Below are 19,129 nucleotides of genomic sequence, written 5' to 3'. Positions count from 1 at the left end.
ACAACTTTCTTATCCATTCGTCTGCCAATGGACATCTAGGTTGCTTCCATGTCCTGGCTATTATAAACAGTGCTGTGATGAATATTGGGGTGCACATGTCTCTTTCAATTCTGATTTCCTCAGTATGTATGCCCAGCAGTGGGATTGCTGGGTCATATGGCAGTTCTATTTCCAGCTTTTTAAGGAATCTCCACACTGTTCTCCACAGTGGCTGTACTAGTTTGTATTCCCACCAACAGTGTAAGAGGTTCCCTTTCCTCCACACCCTCTCCAGCGTTTATAGTTTGTAGACTTTTGGATAGCAGCCATTCTGACCAGTGTGAGGTGGTACCTCATTGTGATTTTGATTTGCATTTCTCTGATAATGAGTGATGTTGAGCATCTTCTCATGTGTCTGTTAGCCATCTGTATGTCTTCTTTGGAGAAATGTCTGTTTAGTTCTTTGGCCCATTTTTTGATTGGGTCATTTATTTTTCCAGAATTGAGCTGCAGGAGCTGCTTGTATATTTTTGAGATTAATTCTTTGCCAGTTGCTTCGTTTGCTATTATTTTCTCCATTCTGAAGGCTGTCTTTTCACCTTGCTTATAGTTTCCTTCATTGTGCAAAATCTTTCAAGCTTAACTAGGTCCCATTTGTTTATTTTTGCTTTTATTTCCATTACTCTGGGAGGTGGGTCATAGAGGATCCTGCTGTGATTTGCATCAGAGAGTGTTTTGCCTATGTTTTCCTCCAGGAGTTTTATAGTTTCTGGTCTTACATTTCGATCTTTAATCCATTTTGAGTTTATTTTTGTGTATGGTGTTAGAAAGTGTTCTAGTTTCATTCTTTTACAAATGGTTGACCAGTTTTCCCAGCACCACTTGTTAAAGAGATTGTCTTTTCTCCATTGTATATTCCTGCCTCCTTTGTTAAAGATAAGGTGTCCATAGGTGTGTGGATTTATCTCTGGACTTTCTATTTTGTTCCATCTATCTATATTTCTGTCATTATGCCAGTACCATACTATCTTGATGACTGTGGCTTTGTAGTAGAGCCTGAAGTCAGGCAGGTTGATTCCTCCAGTTCCTTTCTTCTTTCTCAAGATTGCTTTGGCTATTCGAGGTTTTTTTGTATTTCCATACAAATTGTGAAATTATTTGTTTTAGTTTTGTGAAAAATACTGTTTGTAGCTTGATAGGGATTGCACTGAATCTATAGATTGCTTTGGTTAGTATACTCATTTTTACTATATTGAGGCTTCTAATCCATGAACATGGTATATTTCTCTATCTATTTGTGTTATCTTTGATTTCTTTCATCAGTGTTTTATAGTTTTCTATTTATAGGTTTTTTGTTTCTTTAGGTAGATATATTCCTAAGTATTTTATTCTTTTTGTTGCAATGATGAATGGAATTATTTCCTTAATTTTTCTTTCTGTTTTCTCATTGTTAGTGTATAGAGATGCAAGGGATTTCTGTGTGTTACTTTTATATTCTGCATCTTTACTAGTCTCATTGATTAGCTCTAGTAATTTTTTGGTGGATGCTTTAGGGTTTTCTTTGTAGAGGACCATATCATCTGCAAACAGTGAGAATTTTACTTCTTCTTTTCTAATCTGTATTCCTTTTATTTCTTTTTCTTCTCTGATTGCTGTGGCTAAAACTTCCAAAACTATGTTGAATAGTAGTGGTGAGAATGGGCACCCTTGTCTTGTTCCTGACTTTAGGGGAAATGCTTTCAATTTTTCACCATTGAGGATAATGTTTGCTGTGGGTTTGTCATATATAGCTTTTATTATGTTGAGATATGTTCCTTCTATTCCTGCTTTCTGGAGGGTTTTTATCATAAATGGACAAAATTAGGAATGAAAATGGAGAAATCACAACAGACAACACAGAAATACAAAGGATCATAAGAGACTATTATCAACAACTGTATGAACTCTTTTAGAGCCTTCTTTGACTTTTCTTAATTATCTTTTTATTCCCAGCATATAGAAGACTATCTAGCATATGGTTAATCTCTAAATATATACTGAATAAATGTATGTGTGAATATATAAATACATGAAGATATTGGCTTTATCCAAGAAAATGAGACAAAAATATGTTTCATTTAGGAACCTTGGTTGATATTTCCAAGATCCTCCAGATTAAATTAGTCCCCTTCACATACTTTATTTCTTGACTGAGTTATAAGGTGTCCTGAGGAAGAAGCTGGGTGTGTTTGTGGGAATGGAGAGAAGGGGTTTATCCAGTTCTTCTGGAAGGCTCTATAGTTCATGCTTTCTACAGAAGAAAAGAAGTCATATTTCATACAAGCATCCATACATTCATTCACTCATTTATGTGTTCAATAAATATTTATCTCCTTTATTCAATAAATATTCAATGAAATATTTAAGTCCCCTTAGAATATAGCTCGGAGAAGGCAATGGCATCCCACTCCAGTACTCTTGCCTGGAAAATCCCATGGACAGAGGAGTCTGGTAGGCTGTAGTCCATGGGGTCGCTAAGTGTCAGACATGACTTAGCGACTTCACTTTCACTTTTCACTTTCATGCATTGGAGAAGGAAATGGCAACCCACTCCAGTGTTCTCACCCGAAGAATCCCAGGGACAGGGGAGCCTAGTGGGCTTCTGTCTATGGGGTCGCACAGAGTTGGACACGACTGAAGCGACCTAGCAGCAGCAGCAGCAGAATATAGCTACCATTTCTAGTTGCAGGAAAGTCTTGGCAGAAAAATGAGAGACAGACTTTCAGGGGATCAAGTATAGTCCCTGGGTAAGTTATTTAACATCACTAAACCTGACCTTCTAAAGTAACTTGCACCACCTATTGGGGGCCAATGATGCACCAGAAATGGTGCCGGGGTCTTTTTACACCAGCTTTTTAATCCTCACAAACCTTCAAGCCTACTCACCCCTCAGAAGATAACTGGGGAAGGATTAGAGATAATGAGCTAAAGGCTCTCGGAAAAAAACCTGGCAGGTAGTGGAAATTAGTCTACTACAACACAGAGGGGATATCATCAGTGAACAAGCTGTGTTCCCTCTGTTCCCAGCCCATCATCAGCTGGCCCTCAGAGCTGGTCTGAGCCATCTCCCCCTGGAAGGCTCTAAGCAGGACTGCCCTTTTCCACACACCTGCTCCACAGAGTGATCACTGGCCCTCTTCTCATTCACTGACTGGACTTCCACGGGATGTTGGAACATTTTGTAAAACCCATGTTTCTCCTCAACTCAAGCAAAGAAGAGGATCTCAACATTTAAGAGCTCAGGGTTGCTTGAAGTCAGAATCCATAGCAAAAACCCAAAGGGAGGAGAGGGTGAGATGTATGGAAAGAGTAGCATGGAAACTTACATTACCATATGTAAAATAGACAGCCAATGGGAATTTGCTGCATGTCTCAGGAAGCTTAAACAGGGGCTCTGTACCAACCTAAAGGGTGGCGTGGGGAGGGAGATGGGAGGGAGGCTCAAAAGGGAGAGGATATATGTATACCCATGGCTGATTCATGTTGAGGTTTGACAGAAAACAGCAAAATTATGTAAAGCAATTACCCTTCAATAAAAAATAAATTAATTTTTTTTAAAAGTTGAAATAAGAAAAAAATAAAATAAACCCAATCAGGAAGTATAACAAAGTCAGCAGGCAGCAGAAACTCTCCCCAACCCGAAATGCCCAGCCCCGCAGCGTTCATGGCCCTGGGAAAAGAGGAGCCCCAGATGGGACCTCAGGTATGGGGTCGAGGGCCCGCCCCTCTTCCTTGCGCACAAGTCCAAGATGCCCAGAGAGAGCTGTCCAGTGCGCCACAGAGAAAAGCAACAAAGCTTTGAGAACCAACCGTGTGCCATGGGCTAAGCAAGATGCAATTCATACATTAGACTTCATTATTCTCAAGAACCCCATGAGCCCAAGCTGATCATTTTACAGGAGAGGACCTTGAAGCTCAGAAAAGTGGGACACTTGCCTGAGTCACCCGACTCATAAGCGACAATGCTGGAAGGAGAACCATGCTCTATCTGACTCCTCGGCATGTGCTTTCTGCTGAGCCGTGTCGTTTCCTTAACAAGTTGGTTAGTGTTTGGACTCTATCCCAAACAGGGCATTTATTGACTGTTGACTAGAACATGTGGGACATTCAATCAATGGCAACCACCATTGTTGTACTCCTGTTCTTTAATAATAATAGTAATAGTTTCTACTATCTTACCAGGCATAGTAAATAACATAAATTACTCAAGCTTTCACTCACACGAGAACTTAAATTCACCTATGAAGACTAAGATAAGGAGAAAGATGATCTCAGCCTGAACAGTTGCCCAAAGCTGGGCCCTGTTGGAACACCTCCTCTCATGTGAAGAGACAGATTATTTGTTTAATGAAACAGCAAGCCATTATCCTACTGTGACAGGACTCTGTATGTGAGTGAACATTCTGGTAGATCTCAAATTCCATTAAGAATCTTCAGATTACACAACATTATAGGCCCCTATGGTCTCCAGTTTCCAGCTCCTCCTTGACTGCAGACAAGCTACAAGCTCCCTTGATAAAGATCTGACAGCATCTAGAGGTAGCCCCATGGTTCCTTGAGGTTGGGGCAGGGCTTACGTAAACCAAAGGTGTCTTGTCCTATATTTTCAGTGCTGACATGTCTAGAAACTACCTGCATCTATGAGAATGTGAAGTCCAAGCTGACTTTGTTTACTTCTCTGCTCTTAGCATGGAGCCTAGCCTGAGATACTCAGTAAATGTTGGCAGGATACGTAAATGAATGATTGGGACCACTGTAATTGTCTCGATGTAAGAGTCTGTCTGCAACGTGGGAGACCTGGGTTTGATTCCTGGGTCAGGAAGATCCCCTGGAGAAGGAAATGGCTACCCACTCCAGTATTCTTGTCTGGAGAATCCCATGGACAGAGGAACCTGGAGGGCTATAGTCCATGAGGTCACACAGAGTCAGATGCATATAATACTTCACTTTGACTGAAGCACAAAGGAGCTAGAAGAAGGATGGGCTACTCCTATTCTCCTGGGAGGCCCAGGAGTCACGTCCAACTGTTTTGCAGCCTCATGGAATGTAGCCCACCAGGCTCCTCTGTCCATGGTATTCTCCAAGAATCCTGGAGTGGGTTGCCATTTCCTTCTCCAGGGGTTCTTCTTGACCCAGGGGTTGAACCCATGTTTCTTGCATCTTTTACATTACCGATGGATTCTTTATGGCTGAGCCATGACAAGGGAAGCTGAAGGAAGCAGGTAGGGAGGTAGATAATTCTATGCTGTTATATCAGTACCATTATGTCAGTACTGTTATATCAGTACCATGAGGAGAAAGAATTCCCAAACGCATCTCTGAAAGATCAAAGAAGGGACTTCACAGGCCCAGGAGTCAAAGCAGTTCCCTGGAGAAGATGAGACCCTACATGGAGAGTAAGTATGAGTTAATCAGGCCAAGAAGCAAGAGAAAATGTTCTAGCCATCAGCAAAGGAACAAAACATTACACAGAGAGCGCAGAAAAGTCTGAGCAGTTCCTGTGGGCTGGGATGTGGTCTGGGGAAGGAGGAGCCCAGGGGTGAGGCTGGAAAGTAGAAGAGGACATCCTTTTTATTAATAATTAAAGCATCACTTCCTTGAGTGTTCCTGAAAGAGTAGTTTTTTTTGAGATGCTTGTCAAGAAAAGAATTCCATGGTCAAACAGATTTGAGGAACACTCTTCTACCACTTTCCCCAAAATGCACACTGTACCCCAGAGGTCCTTAGGAAGCTTATGGTAAAAACCATGAGTGAGGTTGTTGGCACCAGCATATTCTAAACTCTTAGGAAGACCTGACCATAGACTGACCATAGAAACTTTATATTTTCTTTGCAAATCTTATAGATTTGCAAAGACCCAGAGTACATATTGGAAAATGTTCTGCAAAGGTATTCAGGAGTGATTGAAATGTTTTCATCAAAAGAGTGAGATAAGTTTTCATTATTTACATTTTAGAACTGATAATTGGCAACAATAAAGACTAAATGAGCTGCTGCTGCTGCTGCTGCTGCTAAGTCACTTTGGTCGTGTCCGACTCTGTGCGACCCCATAGATGGCAGCCCACCAGGCTCCCCCGTCCCTGGGATCCTCCAGGCAAGAACACTGGAGTGGGTTGCCATGTCCTTCTCCAATGCATGAAAGTGAGAAGTGAAAGTGAAGTCACTCAGTCGTGTCTGACTCTTAGCAGCCCCATGAACTGTAGCCTACCAGGCACCTCCATCCATGGGATTTTTCAGGCAAGAGTGCTGGAGTGGGTTGCCATTTCCTTCTCTAAGACTAAATGAGAGGGGAAGCTTTTTGGATAATTGTAGAGTATATCACCTGAGCCAACCCTATCTCTGAGGAGAAATAGAAAAGGCTGGACAAAGTGAAATAACAATAACAAAATATCTTCTTGAAGATGTCAGAGCACTAACAAGGTAGTGAAGAATTATGGGCCAAGATGAAAAACAGAGAGGTGGGGGTCAATATTTAAAAGGCTTTTTCCTCAGGGCAAGGAGATATTAATTTCAGATGAGACTGAGTCTGAAAATTGCCTATTCATGTGGGGAAAAATGAAACTCGACCCCTACCCCACAGTGTATACAAAAATTCCCAGTGAATTATAGATCTAAGTTCTTCCCAGGTGGCACTAGCGGTAGAGAATCTGCTGCCACTGCAGGAAATGCAAGAGACGTGACTTCGATCCCTGGGTCAGGAAGCTCCCCTGGAATAGGAAATGGCGACCTGCTCCAGAACTCTTGCCTGGAAAATCCCATGGACAGGCAATAGTCCATGGTGCTGAGGTCATTGACAGAGAGTCATTGAGCAACTGAACATTGAGCACTGATCGATCTAAATGTGAAAAGCAACAGAGTAATTAATCTTAATCACTTCAGGGAAGGGAAATGTTTCTTTATAAAGGCATTAGCCATTAAGAAGAAGTTTGGTTTGTTAATTGGATGCATTAAAACCATGTCTCTGTTCCTCCAGAGACATCATTATAAGAGTGAAAGGGGAAACAGTGAAAAGATACTTACAGCACAGATAGGTAACAAAGGTCTTACATCCAGGGTATGTAAAGAACTTATGCAAATCAATCTGCTCAAAAGATAGACAAACCAATCAAAAATAAATGTATAATAGGAACTTCAAAAGAAAGGATATCCAAGTAGACAATAAATGAATGAAAATTTGCTCAATCTCATTAGTAATCAGAACTGCAAATTAAAACTACAATGAAATATCACTTACCTAGAGTGACTAAAATTGAAAAGACTGACAATATCGAGTGCTGACAAGGACTAGAGGGTAATAGGAGGTCTCACATGCAACTGGTGGGATTTGAAATCATGACGAGAAGTTTGGGAAACTGAAATTACCTAGGCTGAATGTATGTATGTATGTGTATACACATACATGCTTACACACACACACACATACACACATACATATATGCATGAGCTACAAATCACACACATATATGCATGTCCTACAAATCATAAATTCCAATCCAACAAAAATATGTGCACATAGACATCAAGAGACTTGTACAAAAATGTTCACACTGGTGTCATTCATGATGACCCCAAGACAGAAAAATAGACAAATAAAATTGTGGTATATTTGTTCAATGGAATGCTGAGCCACAGTGCATACAAAACATGGATGAAGCTCAGGAACATGATCTTGAGTAAAAAGAAATCGAAGTCGATAAAATACATCCCACATAATTCCATTTGTGGGATGTTAAATAGGAAGACAAAACCCAACCACAGTGTCAGAACTCAGAATGGGGGAAGGGATGGAGGGCATAGTGGCTGGCAGGGCATGTGCAAAAGGGTTTCTAGGGTGCTGGCAGGTTCTGTCCATAGAACTGCTTGCTTGGTGAAAACTTATGGAGCTGTATGTTATGCATTATGCCCTTCTACATACAGGTTAAACATCCAAATAAAATAAAATATTTTTTTTTTAAAAAAAGAAGGATTGGAGGAGACGTGAGACCATAAGCAGAAAGAAGCTGTCATTCACTATGCAAAAGCTAATAATGCAGAAGCAGCGTGAAAGTGGAGGAAGGGTTTGATAACAAGAAGCTCTGACTTTGAAAGATACCACGGGAGAGAGCTGGCACAATTTCAAAGGATTTAAGCCAATAGGTATCTTTAAATCCATTAATTCACAATGACTTTAAGGGAAAAATAAATCATGTTCAGCAACTGAAAGGGAACCAACATGTTATCCTGAAAACTGTTTAATATAGGGAAAGAATCAAGTATTTATTCTGCTTTTTTTCATGAACTGAATAACTGAGTAACCAAAAGGCAAATAAGAAGAAATATCTCTTTTTGAAACAAGTTCAGTGAATATATGGCAAAGAAATGATAGAATTACAATATCTCTCTTAGCAGCCCTGTTAAGTAATGGACTTAGGTACTGCCCATCCATGACTCTTCACACTATAAAAAAGAGACAACGAGAAACCATAGGCCTCCTGTGAAAGGACACGGGGTCACCCATTCATCTGGCCAAGAAGGTCTAATCTGAATCTGAACAAACTGACCATGTGCAAGAAATGCAGAGGAGAGAGGAGCAAATTGAGTTGCACCCTGTGTGTGCCGTCAGCCAAAGCCTAACTGTGGGAAACTGCAGATCTATACAAAGTGCAAGGGAGAGTCAAGGTATATTAAAAGAGCTTTAAAAGACGTATCACTAACCTTTTAAAGGCAAGACTATATCGTAATGTTTGGGGATGCACATCTGGGTAATGAAAGGAAATACAAGGAAATATCTTTTATAAAAGTCAGGACAGTAGGGTCTGTGATAGAGATGGGACATATGGGGTGGGAGTGGGTGCTTCCTAGGTGACAAAGATAGCCTACATGGCCAAGTCTATGTCTTATCTATGGTAGTGGTTGCAGGATGTTCACCTTATGATTTATTAAGCCACACACAGATGTCAAATGGTTTTCTGTATCTGTGTTTTCTTTTCAGTAAAAATATATTTGTATACTAGCATTAGCTTTTCAGAAAAATCTACCTAAAGAGAAACTTAAATTCTTGGGAATTCCAAGAGGAATATATATTCAATACACAGCATTTATACAGCACTTTGTAATATTTTTTGGCCATCCCACACGGCTTGTGGTATGTTAGTTCCCCCACCAGGGATTGCACTTGGGCCCTCAGCGATGAGACTGTAGAGTCCTACACAATGAACCACCAGGGAATTCCTAGCACATAGTTACTATAAAGAAATTTTTATTTACATTACCTGATATAATGATTACTCCAGTCCTTGGTGGTAGCCATGATTATACCCATTGATTAGATGAGGAATATTTTAGTCATGTTTTGCCCGTGTTTCTTTTATCTGTATTTTTTACAACTCCAAATTCTATATCTCTCCTTAAAACAATATTTGAACATTTTTTAGCCATGGATTCTGTGGCTTATCCAGTTGCACCATTACCAATATAAATTTCAATGGGAAAAAAAAAACTATTATAATAACAGAAAATAATTTAACGAGAAAAAATACTTAGAGAAGAATATCACATTTTGAAACAATAGTCAGTTCATAGGATTACTGCTTCATTGCCTTTACTCATATGCAAATGTTAAAATATATGGCACAGTGCATAATTGCATGGTAGAAACTCAAAAGAAAAATGCACAGTTTGGGATCTATTTCTAGCTCCTGTGCCAGAAGCATTTTTCATAATAGCAAAATAACCTAAATGTCAGCAGAATAAATGGATATACAATTTGGCATATTCCTATAATATATGATTATTAAAAATTATAAAGTAACCTCAAAAATATATTATGAAAGAAAAGCATTCTTTGTCCACCTCCCTATTCTTTCCACTTCCTGAATAGGTCTCAGTTTAGCCCTCTTCTCCAGACCCACTCATCAGACACACCCTCTTCAGTTCCTGGCAGGGTTGCCATGTTAAGCCCTCAATGTTCTCTCTGCTCTCAGCTTTGCCCTACTATGGCGCTGAGCAGACTTCTTAAAGAAGACTAATCCAGGAGCGCATATAGAGAATTAACTTCTACACACAGACCTGCAAACAAATTCTGTCTGTACCACATAATACTCATGTGAATTTAGTCAAATCACATACCTTCTTTGAAGCTTAGCTTTGTTATCTGTAAAGCAGGAATAATCACTGTGCTCATTTCACATGCTAGCAAGGTAGTGCTCAAAATTCTTCCAGCTATGCTTCAACGGTACATGAACCAAGAACTTCCATACAGACAAGCTGGACTTAGAAAAGGCAGAAGGACTGGAGATCAAATTGTCAACTTTCATTGGATCATAGAGAAAGCAAGGGAATTCCAGAAAAATACCTACTTCTGCTTCACTGAGTATGCTAAAACCTTTGACTGTGTGGATCACAACAAACTATGGAAAATTCTTAATGAGATAGGAATACCAGACCACCTTACCTACCTCTTGAAAAACCTGTATACAGGTGAAGAAATAACAGTTAGAACCAGACATGGAACAATGGACTGGTTAAAAATTGGGAAAGGAGAACATCAAGGCTGTATACTGTCACCCTGGTTATTTAGCTTCTATGCAAAGTACATCATGCAAAATTCTAGGCTGGATGAAGCACAAGCTGGAAATCAAGATTGTGGAGAAATATCAATAACCTTAGCTATGCAGATGACACCACCACCCTTTGGCAGAAAACAAAGAGGAACTAAAGAGCCTCTTGATGAAGGTTAAAGAGGGGAGTGAAAAAGCTGGCTTAAAACTCGATATTCAAAAAACTACGCTCATGGCATCCATTCCCATCACTTCATGGCAAGTAGATGGGGAAAAAATGGAAACAGTGGCAGACTTTATCTTCTTGGGCTCCCAAATCACTGCAGATGGTGACTGCAACCATGAAATTAAGACTCTTGCTCCTTGTAAGTAAAGTTATGACAAACCTAGACAAACAGCATTAAAAAGCAGAGACATCACTTTGCCAACAAAGGTCCATGTAGTCAAAGTCCACCAGAATGGATTAGTTTTACACATCCTTCTAAAAACACGGACTCCTTTCAGTCACATGTAACTGTACCTCCACCCAGAGCATGATGGTCATCTTTAAGATCTGACATAGTGAGGGCTTCCCTGGTGGCTCAGCTGGTGAAGAATCTGCCTGCAATGTGGGAGACCTGGGTTCAATCCCTGGGTTGGAAAGACCCCCTGGAGAAGGGAAAGCCTACCCACTCCAGGATTCTGGCCTGGAGAAATTCCATGGACTATGTAGTCCATGGGGTCGCAAAGAGTTGGACAGGACTGAGTGACTTTCACTTTCACTTTTCTAGTTAGGTGTCCGTGCTAGTACAGAGAACCTATATTAATGACTTTCTGGGTCATAAATTCTCGTTTAGTCTGAGATGATTGCGGTAGATTCAAGGCCCTGACAATTGTGAGGGAATTTTAAGCAGAAATTTGGCCACACTTCTGAAATCAGATTAGCTTCCCAATTTGATTTGGCCATGGTGCCTTCATAGGCAGCTGTGGTTTCCTAAAATAAAAGCTCCCTGCTGTAGGTGGAGTTCAGGAATGTACCCCTGGGGGACAGCAGGCAGTCTGAATTTCTTCCACCAGGTCAAGGAGCTACGTCACAGATAGAATCTGCACCTGGGGCTGGACACCTGGAACCAGCCCGAGACCGTCAGTGAGAGAAGGTATAGGATTTCTGCCTGGGATACTCTTCATTCAATTTTCTTGCACAAAACCTGGCCCTGCTTTAGCCCCTTTAGTTTTTTCTTCCTGGAGTGACAATGGGCCAGCCGTGGATCAGACCTCCCTACCTTCTTCACTTCCTGTTTCCAGAAGGTGAGGAGTTGGGCCCCCTGTCTTTATGATGCAGGCAGTAAGTTCCATGTCAACCAAGAGTTCTCACTTTTCTTTTTTTTAAGTATAGCTGATTTACAATGTTATGTTAGTTTCTGATGTATAACAAAGTGATTCGTAGTCTTCTCTTAGTCTTTTCCATAGTCTTTTCCATTAAATTTGTTACAGGATGTTGGACATAGCTCCTTGTGCTATAGAGTAGGACCTTGCTGACTGTCTATTTTATTTACAGTAATTTGTATCGGCTAACCCCAAACTCGTAATTCATCCCTCCCCCAACCAACAGTTCTCATATAAAAACTTTCTAATAGCAAAGGGAAAGGAAACATACTGTTTCATCTGTGAGGAAGGTTTACTAAAAGTGTAGAGGTTGAAGTTGAATTAGCTTCTGTACCTTAACACAGTTAAATCTTGGAGACAGAGCTTTGGGTGAAATAGAATATAGCTTTGTTGCTTTGCTGGGTAAAGGAGGCCACCCTGGGTGAATGTTCTCAAAACTGTGTGTCCCAGCCTGGCAGAGGTAGTGAGAAGTTTTATAGTAATGATTCGAAGAGGGTCATGGACATTCTTCTGATTGGTTGGTGGAGAGGTGAGAGTCAGCATCATCAAGCTCTGGGGTCCACGTGCTTGTGGGTAGAAACCATTAACTTTCTTTAGTATCTGAAAAACAGCTCATAGATATTGTTACGTGTATCCCTGAGGAGGAACCAAAGGACCCTGCCCCAAGATGTTCTTCTGTTTCTTTTCACTCTTTCTCTCTAGTCTCCATGGCCCTTCCCGTCCCTAATTAACATCTGCTTGAACCTGCTCACTGGAACTCAGGGAAGTTCATGGAGGTTGAATAAAGCCTGTTTCCTGTAATCAAGAAATGGGGGACACAGGAAGACTTTTGTGCCCAGGAGTCCCACAGGGCCCTACTAGGTGTCAATGTCCAAGATGGGGCACAATTTTCCAGGTCCCCAATGATGCTCACACCACCCTGATGTCTCCCAGCACAGGAATCAGTCTTCTGTTGGATTTGAGGTTCTCCCAAAAGCAGACCCAGAAACAAGAAATGGGATGAGTGTTCTGTGTGGAAGGTAATCCTAGGAGGATGTAGGGGAGTGAGATAGGAGGGAAGAAAGTGGACTGCACTGCAAGTAATGGGACTCCACCCACTTTCACTGCTGAGAGCCTGTATAGACAGGCCCCGGTGTTGTGTCAGTGAGGACTGAGGGAGCTGGAGTGTTTGTTCACCAGCCTCTATGCTGGCCAGCTGAGGGGGGCTCCTGGGTCATCAGAGCCCAGGCACTGTCCCCTCTTCTCCATCCAGGGAAGAGTAAGCTTTCTGGCTTGAAAAGAAAACCACAGTTGGGAAGTGTCTCTGTGGGGAGAAACACACTGACTGAAATTGCCCTCCCTGGCAATACACCCTATTAACCATTTGAGTGAGTTATTTTGCAACAGGAGATCTTAGTAAGGAACACAGAACTAACAAGTACCAACTGGAAGAGTCTGGGAAAGGTCAAAAGGACACACCACGTGTCTGACCAACTCCCAGAATCCTTCTTGCTGGCATCCATCATGGCTGAGTGAAGCACATGCCAGAATGGACCTTGAGTCAGAATGACTGGCTACAGAAAACCTGGAAACTAATTCCATCATCATAAAACTCGAGACTGCAAGCCACGTGGCAGAGCAGCCCTCCTGGGCTCCCTCATCCTGCTGCTCTCCACCCGGCACCCCTTCCCAATAAAGTCATGTCAGCTCGTATGTTTTCTTGGACAATTCATTTCCAAGGCTTAGACAGGAGCCTACTCTTGGGCCCTGGAAGGGGTCCCCCATCCAGCAACAGCTTCAGTGACCAGGCGTGTTTCAAGGGCCCATGGGCAGGACACGGAGGTTTCTGTTCCATTCCGTGTCTTTAGTGTCCTTGCCTTGGGGGAAGCCTGGTATGTACCAGTGGTCAATAGGTTTAGGATGAATGAAGAGGGGCCATGGATGCTGCCATGTGAAATGTAGCAGGATGAGCATGGGGACAGGGTAGATGCTCAGCAAGTGGTGACTTAAAGGGTCTTTGAACAATCAGTCAAACTAAACAGGAGAAGAAGCTCGTGAAAGTTTCCTGATGGGAGGGCCTTGCTGTGGGGAGAACTGGGTCTTGCTCTGGTGGGCAAGGACATGCTTAGTAAATCTTTAATCCAATTTGCTGCTGATAGGTTGGGCTGTGTTCCCTCCCTGTAGCTTGGCCTGAGGCCAAACTATGGTAGGGTAATGGTGACCTACTCCAAAGGACTTATGCCAAGATGCTAGGCCTCTCAGGCAAAGCCTAAGGAGAAAAGGAAGGATATACCCATCTGAATGCAGAGTTCCAAAGAAAAGTTATGACCAACCTAGACAGCATATTAAAAAGCAGAGACATTACATTATCAACAAAGGTCTATCTAGTCAAAGCTATGGTTTCTCCAGTGGTCATGTATAGATGTGAGAGTTGGACCACAAAGAAAGCTGAGCACCAAAAAACTGATTCTTTTGAACTGTGGTGTTGGAGAAGACTCTTGAAAGTACCTTGGACTGCAAGGAGATCCAACCAGTCCATCCTAAAGGAAATCAGTTCTGTACATTCACTGGAAGGACTGATGTTGAAGCTGAAACTCCAATACTTTGGCCACCTGATGCAAAGAACTGACTCATTTGAAAAGACCCTGATCCTGGGAAAGACTGAAGGTAGAAGGAGAAGGGGATGACAGAGGATGAGATGGTTGGATGACATCACCGACTCAATAGACATGAGTTTGAGTAAACTCCAGGGAGGCCTGGCATGCTAAAGTCCATGGGGTCGCAAAGAGTTGGACATAAATGAGTGACTGAACTGAACTAAAGAATAGTAAGGAGAAATAAGAAAGACCTCCTAAGTGATCAATGCAAAGAAATAGAGGATAACAATAGAATGGGAAAGATTAGAGATCTCTTCAAGAAAATTAGAGATATCAAGGGAATATTTCTTGCAAAGATAGGCACAATGAAGGACATACACAGTATGGACATAAGAGAAGCAGGAGATATTAAGAAGAGGTAGCAAGAATACACAGAAGAACTGTACAAGAAAGATCTCAATGACCCAGATAACCATGTTGGTGATCACTCACATAGAGCCAGGCATCCTGGAGTGTAAAGTTAAGTGGGACTTAAGAAGCATTACCACGTACAAAGCTGGAATTCCAGCTGAGCTATTTCAAATCCTAAAAGATGGTGCTGTTAAACTGCTGTACTGAATATGCCAGCACATTTGGAAAACTCAGAAGTGGCCACAGGACTGGAAAAGGTCGGTTGTCTTTCCAATTCCAAAGAAAGGCAATGCCAAAGATTGTTCAAACTACCGCACAATTGCACTCATTTCACATGCCAGCAAGGTCATGCACAAAATCCTCCAAGCTAGGCTTTAACAGTACATGAACTGAGAACTTCCAGATGTACAAGCTGGATTTAGAAAAGGCAGAGGAACCAGAGGTCAAATTTCCAACATCTGTTAGAAAAAGCAAAAGAATTCCAGAAAACATCTACTTCTGCTTCATTGACTATGCCAAAGCCTTTGACTGTGTGGATCACAGCAAACTGTGGAAAAATTCTTAAAGAGATGGGAATACCAGACCACTTTACCTGCCTCCTGAGAAACCTGTATTCAGGTCAAGAAGTAACAGTTAGAACTGGACATGGAACAATAGACTGGTTCCAAATTGGGAAAGGAATGCATCAAGACTGTATACTGTCACCCTGCTTATTTAACTTATACACAGAGTACATCATGCGAAATACCAGGCTGAATGAAGCACCGCTGGAATCAAGATTGTCGGGAAAAATACCAATAACCTCAGATACGCAGATGACACCACCCTTATGGCAGAAAGTGAAGAGGAACTAAAGAGCCTCTTGATGGAAGTGAAAGAGGAGAGTGAAAAAGCTGGCTTAAAAGTCACCATTCAAAAAATTAAGATCATGGCATCCATTCCCATCACTTCATGGCAAATAGATGGGAAAGCAATGAAAACAGTGAGAGACTTTGTTTTTTTGTGTTCCCAAATCACTGCAGATGGTGACTGCAGCCATGAAATTAAAAGATGCTTGCTCCTTGGAAGAAAAGCTATGACCAGCTTAGAGTATTAAAAAGCAGAGACATTACTTTGCCAACAAGAGTCGGTCTAGTCAAAGCTATCGTTTTCCCAGTAGTCATGTATGGATGTGAGAGTTGGACCATAAAGAAGGCTGAGCACTGAAGAATTAATGCTTTTGAACTGTGGTGTTGGAGAAGACTCTTGAGAGTCACTTGGACAGCAAGGAGAGTCAACCAGTCCATCCTAAAGGAAATTGGTTCTGGATATTCATTGGAAGGACTGATGCTGAAGCTGAAACTTCAATACTTTGTCCACCTGATATGTAGAGCCAGCTCATTGGAAAAGACCCTGATTCTGGGAAAGATAGAAGGCAGGATGAGAAGAGGATGACAGAGGATGAGCTGGTTGGATGGCATCACTGACTCAATGGACATGAGTTTGAACAAGCTTCTGGAGATGGTGAAGGACATGGGAGCCTCATGTGCTACAGTCCATGGGGTCACAAAGAGTCGGACATGACCAAGTAACTGAACAGCAAACAGGAGCAACTGTGGCAGAAAGAGTGAGGAAATGGATGTGGGAGCAGAGTGGAGAAAATAAAGGAATGGATCTGTCGGTAAAAGAAGAAAGATGAATGAAGGGAAGTAGTAAATGAGAAATGAGCAATTAACCTGGAAGGAAATTTGAAATTCCACTCAAGACTTTTTTTGCGTGGAGGCCTCTTCAAGAATGTGCTTGCATGCTAAGTCACTTCAGTCATGTCCAACTCTTTGCGACCCCATGGACTGTAGCCTGCCAGGCTTCTCTGTTCATGGAAATCTCCAGGCAAGAATGCTGGAGTGGGTTGCCATGCCCTCCTCCATGGGGTTTTCCTGACCCAGAGATTGAACCCATGTCTTTTAGGTCTCCAGCACTGGCAGGCATGGTTCTTTACCACTGGGACCACCTGGGAAGCCAGATGCATATAAGCACAGCTGGGTGTAAAAGAGGCAGCGGGTGAGAGGCAGGTAAAGCCAGCTGCCAGTAAAGATGCCCACGTCATAATCCCAGAACTTGTCCATTTGTCAGTATTTACATGGCAGAGGAGGTTTTACAGATATGACTAAAGTTAAGGACGTTGAGATGGGGAGATGACCCAGAATTATCCAGGCAGGCCATATCTAATCACACAAGTCCTTAAAAGGAGCTTTTTTCCCAAGCTGTAATCTGAGAGAGATGGCCACAAAAGAAGGATTCAACACCACTTTCTGGTTCTGAAATGTCTGTAAGGACCAAAGAGGCCTCTGGAAGCTGGAAAAGGCAAGGAAACAGATTTATCCCTGGAACCTTCAGAAAGGAACACAGCTCTGAAGATGTCTTAAATTTAGCAGGACTTCTGACCTTGAGATTTGTGAAATAATAATTTTTCTGTTTTAAGCCACAAAGTTTGTGATCATTTGTTGCAGCAGTAATAGAGAATGAATACATCTATGGACATCAAAAATGGAAAATTATCGAAAATCACTGACACCCTGGTATTCCGCCTGTAATCGGTTTCCCATTTAGGCTGGAATTGTTTTTCTTCTCTGCAGAGCAGAGGATGGCTGCTCACAGACTCATTAATATGCATAGATGGTGGCATAATTAGTTGCCACAGGTAACCCCACTCTGGCTGTGTGAACTGAGCCGATGTGCAGACGCCTGGTGCATGGCGAGCAGGGCGGTGCGCATGTGTAAGTCCTCATCTCATAAAAGGAAATGCTTGAATAATATGGAAATGCGCTGGATGTTATTAGCAGGATGTCAGGTTTGACAGTCCGTGTTATTGTGAAAATAAATGAGTTTTGACACAAATAACTTAGGTATGCATTGATTTTTTTAAGCAAATCTTGGAACAAGATGTTATGTATTGTGCTGTAGGTTTACAAAGATTTTGACGGCTATTAGGGGAAAATCATGGTGAAGGATTGTTTATTAATGTATTCATTAAGCTGCTCTAAGGTGTAACAATCATTACTTTCCCCCAAAATGTATACTCTTCCTCTTGAATATTTAGTTGACTCTGGCAACCCATATTTAAGACAATGAGGGGAGAGCCGTCAGCAAAGGGAAGACAGAAATAAAGAGAGATCAAATCTCTATCACTGACATCAAAAAACCTCGCACTGCGTCTTTTAACTGATGGGAATCTCTTCTCTGGGCTATTTCATCTCTGAGCAATCTGAGATATGAACAAAATTTCTATGGTCCATTTCGTTTTCTTTCTTTCAGATGGTGACTCTCTTGACTTTTCTTTCTTCAGAGGCTCTGGCTGACAAACAGGATTCAGCACCTAAGTCAACATTCCTGATACAGATCAGTACCTGGGAGTCTTGACCCAGATTCCCCTGGCATTCGTTCTTGAAAAGCAAAGGAGAGTCGTGCTCAGGGAGGGTCTCTGCCTAAAGGCCGAACGTCTGCAGGAGAAGCTCCAAAGCCACGTTTATGGGCTTGGTGGGGGCTGCCAGCTGGCCCCATTCATTGCCTTTTGGGTGCGGAGGGGAAAAGCTGACAGATTGTCCCATCAGTGTGTGATCTCCTGGCAGAACCAATGGCTGACTTCCCAGCACTTCCCACGTGAGATGGGGAGGGACATCTCTGCGAGATGTGAGGCCAAGCTCTGAGACAGTTCTATCCGCGTATGGATAGAGCTTTGCTTGCCATCAGGCAGCTCTGATCTCTGGGGTGTGGGTTACAACTCTGAGAGTGGGAAGCAGACACCAGCATCCTGAGCCCAGATTGATGGGTGTGTGGATATTAGGCACCCATAGAGCCTGCACTGCACAAGGACTGGTTCTCAGTTGCCCCCCTATCCTCTGAGGAACTTGAGAACTAGTTCCTGGGGTTCAGATGGAAACAGAGCTTCACTCAGAACAGAAGAGACAAGGTGCTCTTGACCTGCAGCATTCAGATCACTCAACTGTTGGAAAAGTCTAGAAAGGCCACTTACGGAAGAGGTCTTAAATATGGTGTTGAATGTCTCCAAAGGACCATCAGACTTGAGCAAGCTTCCCTCACCCTCTGGACTACTACTACAGATATGACAGCATCACAAATCCTGCCCTAAGTAGACTTAGGGTCATGGGAGGAGATGGATGTATAGGAAGATGTATATATTTAATGTGCAAGGCCTGGAGTAGCTATAGGCACAGGATATTC

Source organism: Cervus elaphus, chromosome 13 (genome assembly GCF_910594005.1).
Source record: "Cervus elaphus chromosome 13, mCerEla1.1, whole genome shotgun sequence".
Classification (NCBI taxonomy): Eukaryota; Metazoa; Chordata; class Mammalia; order Artiodactyla; family Cervidae; genus Cervus; species Cervus elaphus.
The sequence above is the reverse complement of the archived record's forward strand: the minus strand, read 5'-3'. Positions refer to the sequence as shown.